This window comes from Peromyscus californicus, unplaced genomic scaffold (genome assembly GCF_007827085.1).
Source record: "Peromyscus californicus insignis strain IS unplaced genomic scaffold, ASM782708v3 Scaffold_19__1_contigs__length_69161282, whole genome shotgun sequence".
NCBI lineage: Eukaryota > Metazoa > Chordata > Mammalia > Rodentia > Cricetidae > Peromyscus > Peromyscus californicus.
Window position 1 is genome coordinate 66,815,140 of NW_026294491.1, and position 7,260 is coordinate 66,822,399.

At 43.1% G+C, this 7,260-nt stretch overlaps 1 long non-coding RNA gene across 1 annotated transcript in view; it reads right to left on the reverse strand.

Annotated features, from left to right (window-relative positions):
* Positions 1-6,555: 6,555 nt before the first annotated feature.
* The window catches only part of LOC128114157 (uncharacterized), a 744-nt gene continuing 39 nt past the window's right edge, over positions 6,556-7,260 (reverse strand). The window contains exons 1-2 of the long non-coding RNA XR_008219730.1: positions 6,997-7,260; positions 6,556-6,844 (exon numbers count right to left, since the gene is read on the reverse strand). The exon at positions 6,997-7,260 is cut by the window's right edge and continues 39 nt beyond it. This is a non-coding gene — a long non-coding RNA (uncharacterized LOC128114157). The remainder of the gene's footprint in view (positions 6,845-6,996) is intronic.

A 7,260-nucleotide genomic window follows, 5' to 3' on the forward strand; every position in this document is an offset into this window, starting at 1 on the left:
TCAGCCCAGCCTTCTACACCGTGGCCTGGTAGCGTCCTCTAATTCAGGGTGCCTCAAAGATAGGGCGTTAGAAAGTTAAGCACTTTCTACCACTCTTCATTGACTATTGCACACACTATTGACAGGTTCCCCCACAAAGCTTGCTTCCCTGCTTTAGTTGTGGTGAAACTATTTTTAGTAGTATTGTTGCTTGGTAAATAGGGGTTGTGTGATCTTAAGTTATTGTGCAAGTGTAAATGACACAGCCTGGTGAACCATCTGGCTGGGACACCCGACGAGACAAACAGTAACAAAGAGGAGGCAAACAGGGGGTATGCATGTGAAGTATGATGTGAAGTATGCATGTCTATATGACATTAATAACAAGGCCTGGGAGCCATTAGAGGTGGCTGCACTGGTTTCAGGCACCCCCAAGAATGCCTTAAACACATTTTAAAAATAAACAACAGCAACAAAATAAGACCACCCCCCAAAAAAAAATTGGCTTTCTTATCTTTATGTATGAGAACTGGATTTAGAGCTGAGCCTCAAATATTGGCTCTGCTGTATGCTAACTAATTGCAATCTCAACCACCTCCAAGAATATCCATGAAGATAAAGTGAAATAATGTACGTAAATACAGATATCAATGTTCCATAGCTGTCAGGGATCATCAATGCTGTGAAACTCACCAATCTCCAAATTTCTTAGCATTGGGGTTGCTTTAAAGAGGATACGTATCAAAACCTGCCTCTCTGGTAGCGTCTGCCTGTGTGGGCACTCGATCGCTGTTGACCAAGAAATCAAGCACTCAGCAACCTTGATTTCAGCACAGCTCCAAGGCAGGGCCTGGACAGTTGCTGAGGTGCCTGCAACAGCTTGATGAGTGTTGGACAACCTGTTCCTCATTTCAGGCTGTGTTGATAAGTGCAGGTCAATAATTAACTAAGGTAGAACTATGTGGTTTACAAAGAGCTGCCAGAGACTGGGGCATTTTATTATTGCTGTAACACCGAATCCTACCTCCTTATTTCAGGGTGTAAGATGGTAGAAAGAAAAAACTGCACTCTCAAGGTTGTGCTCCATGAGTAATATAATCATCTTCATTTTTACAGTGCAGTTGAGGTGTAATTTATGTGAGTAACATGTACAGTTCCACATTGTACAATCTGATAAGCTGTATGTTGTATAACTGTCACTCCCAGTTTCACCCCTCTGAAAGGCTGGCCTGTGCGGCCCCTTTGCTGATAACCTGTGATCACGCCTACTTCCTGGAAATAACTGGCCCCTCTGTCTCTATAGTGTTGCCTTTTAAAGACTGTCATATATGCAGACCTTGGAAGGTGCCTAATTTCACTTACTTTAAGGTGTCTAAAGTTTGCTCATGTTGAGTATATTTGTAGTTGTTTTATTCCTTGTTATTATGCAGAATTCTATTACATGGACATATCTGTTTATCCACTACTCCAATGAAGAACATTTGGGTTGCTTCCAGCTTGGGGTGATTATGAATGAGGCTGCTATAAACATCTGTGAACATGATTTTTGGATGAGTATAAAGTTTATTTCACTAGAGTAATACTTAGGACTGTGACTGCCGGGCAGTACAATAAGCGTATGTTTATCTTTCTAAGAAGTGACCGAATCCTTTCCCAAAGTGGCTGTTCGCCTCATGTTCCCACCACAGGCTCTGGAAGTCCCAGTGGTTGAAGATGCTCACTCATACATGGTGCTGTCCAGTTTTCCTCCTTGATTTTGTCTTTATGTAGGTAACAGTGAATCCTCAGTGTGTTTTTTACTTCACTGTGTTTTTCCAATGACTAAAGATGCTGAACATTTTGACATGTCAATTTGCCATCCTTATGTTTTTTATGAAATTCCTGCTTCATTGTTATAGTAGTTATTTTTTTTCTACAAGTTTGATCAAAATAACTAGCAGGAAAAAAAATCCCAAGGGAGGAGAAGTTTATTTTGGCTCAGGGTTTCATAGATGTCAGTCACTGTGGTGAGGCAGGCATGCTGAGAGTGTGGTGGTAGAGATGCGCAGTGGAAGGTGTTCACATTCAAAGGGATCAGAAAACTGAGACAGTGTAACAGGAAATAGGGCTGGGTTAGCCTTCATCTCCAAAGCCTCCCTAACCTCCACATATAACCCCACCAGCTGGGAAATAAGCATTAACTGCAAGCCTGTGGGCAACATTTCAGATTCAAACCATAGCAGATGTTTTGCCTGTGTTTTGAATTAGGTTGTTGTTTTCTTATTATTGAATTTTGAGAATTTTAAAAAAAATGTGAATGTAAGTCATATCAGATCTGCAATTTGCAAATATTTCCTCTACATCTGTAACTTGTCTTATTGACTTATATCTTGAATTAGAAACAATAATAAAAATCATTACATTTATCATGTACGGTATTTTGTTTTGAAATATGTGTCCAATGTGGAATGATTCAAACAAGCTAATGTAACACATACATCACCTCACATATGTATTCTTTTAAGTTAGGGGCATGTGGAATCTCCTTTGACAGTTTCCAAGAATATAATATTGCGGAGCTGGCCAGGTGGCTCAGTGGTTAAGAGTGCTTATTTCTCAGTCACAAGGACTGAATTTGGATCCCAGCACCCGCACAACAAACTGCGCACAGTCTTGCCCACCTGTAACACTAGTGTTGTGGTGGCAGAGACAGGAGGGTCACCAGGGCTTGGTGACTGCCAGCCTAGCCAGAAATTACTAGCTCTGGCTACACGGAGAGACTCTATCTCAAAAGGGTAAGCGGAGTTGACAGAGGAAGACACTTGAATATCCTCTGTCCTCCATGCACACATGTGGGCACACACACACACACACACACACACACACACACACACACACATGGGGAGGGGGAGACAGAGAAGTAGAAAATCAGTTTCTAAAAATAAAAGAATGTCCTACTGTTCAAATACTAGATCTTTTGAACTCGTTTCCTCTACTTAACCGAAGTTTGTGTTCTTTGACCCATCCTCCCCAGCTTGACTCTTCTCTGCTTCTTTTAAGCCTCGATGTCTTCCAAACAGCAGAACCTCTTAATCTGATGACGGTCAATTTGCCAATTTTCTCTAACGAAGTCAACTTTTTTCTTTTAGTTTTGTATTTCAAGTATGTTAGCTTTATGCAAGGTGGTAAACATTTACTCTTGTGTTTTCTTCTAGAGGTCATATAGTTTTGTTTTGTATTTAGCTAAAATCTGCGTTAGTTTCCCTATATAATACCACCTACAAAATGAAAGGTTCCTGCTGCTTTGGAGGTTCCTTCTGAGTTTTGGCATTCAGGCTCAGTTGTTCTAGCATCATTTGTCAACACCACATTTCACTAAATTATGCATAGTTTCACTTGGGCCTGTTTATAACTGTCCAGGCTGTCAACTGATTTATATATTTATTTTGCTTTTACTATCATGCTGTTTTATTTACTGTGACTCTACTATATACCTTAAAATCAGTGTGTGTCCTCCAACCCTATTTTTTTCAACAATGAAAAGTCCATTACATAAAACAGAGAAACATTTCCTGTTTACACCACACTGAACACACACTCTTGCTTTAGATGAGAGGACATCTTGAATGAGGACTGAGGGGCAGACACTGACTGCTTTTGGGGATTTGAGACACTGCAAGGTATGCACATGTGTAGTAGAAAGGTGCTGAGGAGGGACTGGTGGAGTCCAGAGACTGACAACCATTTGGATCTCTAACCAACAAGAATGCCGGCTAAGGTTATTAATACAGTTCACCTCTTTATCTTTAATGCCCATTCTTCTAGTTTCCTTTCCACTGTTAGGACAAACACCAGGACCAAAAGCAACTGAGGGAAGGAGAGGGCTGATTGCAGCAGTGACTTAGTCCATCACTGAGGGAAGTCAGGACAGAAGATCAAGCTTCCATTACCATACAAGAACACCCTGGAGTAAAGGGGGTTCTTCAAGGCGGAGTGTTGTCACAGAAACTTGGATCCCAAATCAAATGTGGTGCCTCTGTAGACTCAAGAAGTACAGCATTCCCATGAGAATAAAAATCCCACCACTAAGAGTTTGAATTTATGTACATATTTATGGAGTGAGCTTTCATTGACAGAGCAGAATGATGCCATCTTTGCTACAGAAGAGGCCAAGCCTGGCGCCACAGAATGGCCCTCTCTGCTGGAACTCTGCCACAGGTGCAACGCCCACCCTGCTATTACCTCTTGGGAATTGCTAATTCCATGAACTGCTTTTTAAAGGGTGTTGTCTTTATTCATGTCCCCAGTTGAAAGCATCTCGAAAGACCGTTCCATGCTTTTAAGTTTGCTCAAGCTCAGTTTTGTGTTTCATACAGCTTTGGCCGTGGAATGTGTTTTTGGAAAGCACTGGGCATGGGCTTTGTTCTGCTAGAATCCCATTCCAACAGCACTGGAGGCCTCAGTGTGCCACTGTGAGGTGAGGGTGAGTGTGGTGACAGAGCAGGGCTTTGTGGGTCACATGTGGCATAAGCAGGTGAAGCCGCCAAGACAAGGAGCACTGATGATCCAGTGGTATGAGGAGTAAACGTCAGCTGTGGGGAGTGAAGCAGAGGGCAGTGAACTATTCTTTCCTTTTGGAACTGTTTCCGACCAGGTTTTATTTTCACTGGCTTTAAGTGGCTTAAAGTATCTTCTGTTTCTACACTAACAGACTTTTTCTTTATTAGAAGCCAGTTTTTGTCTTCCTTTTATAGAAAATGAGATATTGACATGTGGGATACTTAAACTCCTATACACACTCTTGCATCTCATACATCTACTCATAACAGGCTAAACACTGGGTCAAGTGGACTTCTGGGGAAAGCACACCGGTTCTTAGAAGTGGCCCTCCTGAGAAAGGCACAAGGGAGCAGACAGCGTGGAAACATGTCAGCCCCTGTCTCTTAGGATGTGTGTTGCTCTTTGGCTTGGCCCACTCTTCTAAGTAGTGTAAGCGCTTGACACACAAGCACGAGGACCTGAGTTCAAATCTCAAGAACCCCTACAAAGCCAGATACATGCTTCCAAAACCCCAGCTCTCCTGTGATGAGATGGGGGCAGAGACGGGAGAACCCCGAGAAGCTTGCAGGCCAGCTGTCCTGGCATATGCTACAGCGAACAAGAGATTCTGTCTTAACCAAGGTGGAAGGCAAGGTCTAACACTGAAGGCTGTCATCTGCACTCCACACACATGCTGAGGCACGTATGTACGTCCCCTCCCACATACCCGCATCACACACAGAGTGTGTTCCTGCTTCCTTGTTTGTTCACATTAAGCTGTTAGCTGCTTGAATCACTGTGTTCCATGTGAATTCTCTTTGGGAAAATATGAGTGTAGACTGCTGCTTGAGTTTTGTAAACTGGAGGGGGCTCTCCCTAACACCAGATCATGAGAAATGGGGCCTTAGACTATGGCAGAAAATATGTAAAGGGGTGATGAGCTCCAGAGACTTAGCTTTCCAAACGATGATGGTTCAGAAAGCAAGTAAACAAAAAAAGGGAGGGAGGAGATGCTTGGATGAAAGCCTTTTCTAACCAATAGGTACAACCAGTTATTCAGGAACACTCACTTTTCTTGCCCGTTGGCGCTAAGTTCTCTGAGAAGATGCTGTGTAACTCTTTTGTAGAACATGGTGTTTGGCCATTCTCTGTCCCCCCACCCCCACCCCCACCCCCAGCTCTCAAAACTGATTATACTCTGAACTATTTTTGACAGCATTCGCTATACAGCTTTTATAGGATATTTCACAAGTGATAGATAATTTGCAGCAGTCGGGGGAGACGGCTCAGTTGGTAAAGCATTTGCCATGTAAGGCTGAGGACCTGAGTTTGGGTCCCCAGCACCAAGCACCATGGCTGGGAAGGCATGGTGACTCACCTGTAATCCTACAACATAGAATGAACTCCCTAGAGCAAGATGACTTGGATTAACTGACTTGGATCGGTCAGCCTGGGTTCAGTGAGAGACCCTGCGTCAATGTCTAAGGTGGGGTACAATTGAGGCAGACACCTGACATCAACCCCTGGTCTTTTTGCCTGTGTGCCCACAAACACATGAGCATTCATAGACCACACACACACACACACACACACACACACACACACACACACACACACACACTTGCACATGCATGCAGGAAGATGATTTGCAGAGAATGTCTGTTGATGGTCACCACCCCACCCAAGAATTCCTTAGAATAGTGACTTTATATGAGCTTGTGATTTTCTGACTGATAATTTTCTAAAACATGCATATGTATTATATATAATATCTTTACATTGAATTTCACTCCTCACTGAAACTTCCATTAACCTCGAAAGGAACAATTGGAACTACAAGATAGTCTATTCTCTTTTGTCTTAAAAAATGCTTTTCAAACAGATCTGATCATTTATGTTACTGAAACTATTGAGTAGACGGAGAATTGAGGATCATTGATAAACTCAATTTACTCGTGGGGTCTTTCTTATTTTCCATATGCAATGTAAAGTTGCTAGTATTTTTCTTTCCTTTTTCTTTTTGGTAGCAGCAAAGGGAAGAGGAGACTGCAAGAGGAATGCATTTTAACGCATTTATTTTTAAGTTGAGAAAAATAAAACCGCCAACAAAGAAAGAGTGTAAGCTCCAATTCACTCTTTCAAATAGAAGGTTCATACAGCGGCGGCGCTCCTTCCGGTGGGTTTTTAAGAATGGAGGAGCCGGCTCCCCGGCGGTCCAGGACTCCTCTGCGCTCGGCCCTTGAGCTATTATTAAGAGTGTTGTCAGGGCTGCTGAGGAGGTGGCGCTGTGGAAACCGACACCAGAGCCCCACCTCCGCACCCAGGCTGCTGTAATTTAGGACTGGAGCTGAGAAGGAGGAAGAAAAGGAAATTATTTCTTACATTTAAGGGCTCAGTTTACCACCGAAATTGCTTTTCATTTAATTCAAGCAGCAACTGATAGCATAGAACACTTACGCAAAATTAAACAGAAATTTTTCACATTTAAGAGGCACTTACGTGTGCTTTGTTGTTGTTTACACCCCCTCCCTCTGTCTCTCTTCATTCTTCCTTCCTTCCCCCGCCCCTCCTGTCTTTTTTCCTCTCAGAATTCACCAGAGAAAGCCAGCAGAACTGGCTTCGGTGGGTGCCGTTTCCTTTGGCTCCTGGACTGTGGGCGCAGTGACAGCTCCGGACAGCTCCCTGCATTCTGTGCTGCGTGTAGCTCACGCTCTGCCGTGGATTATTAGCACACACCAATACGTCCTGGATAGAAGTAATCAC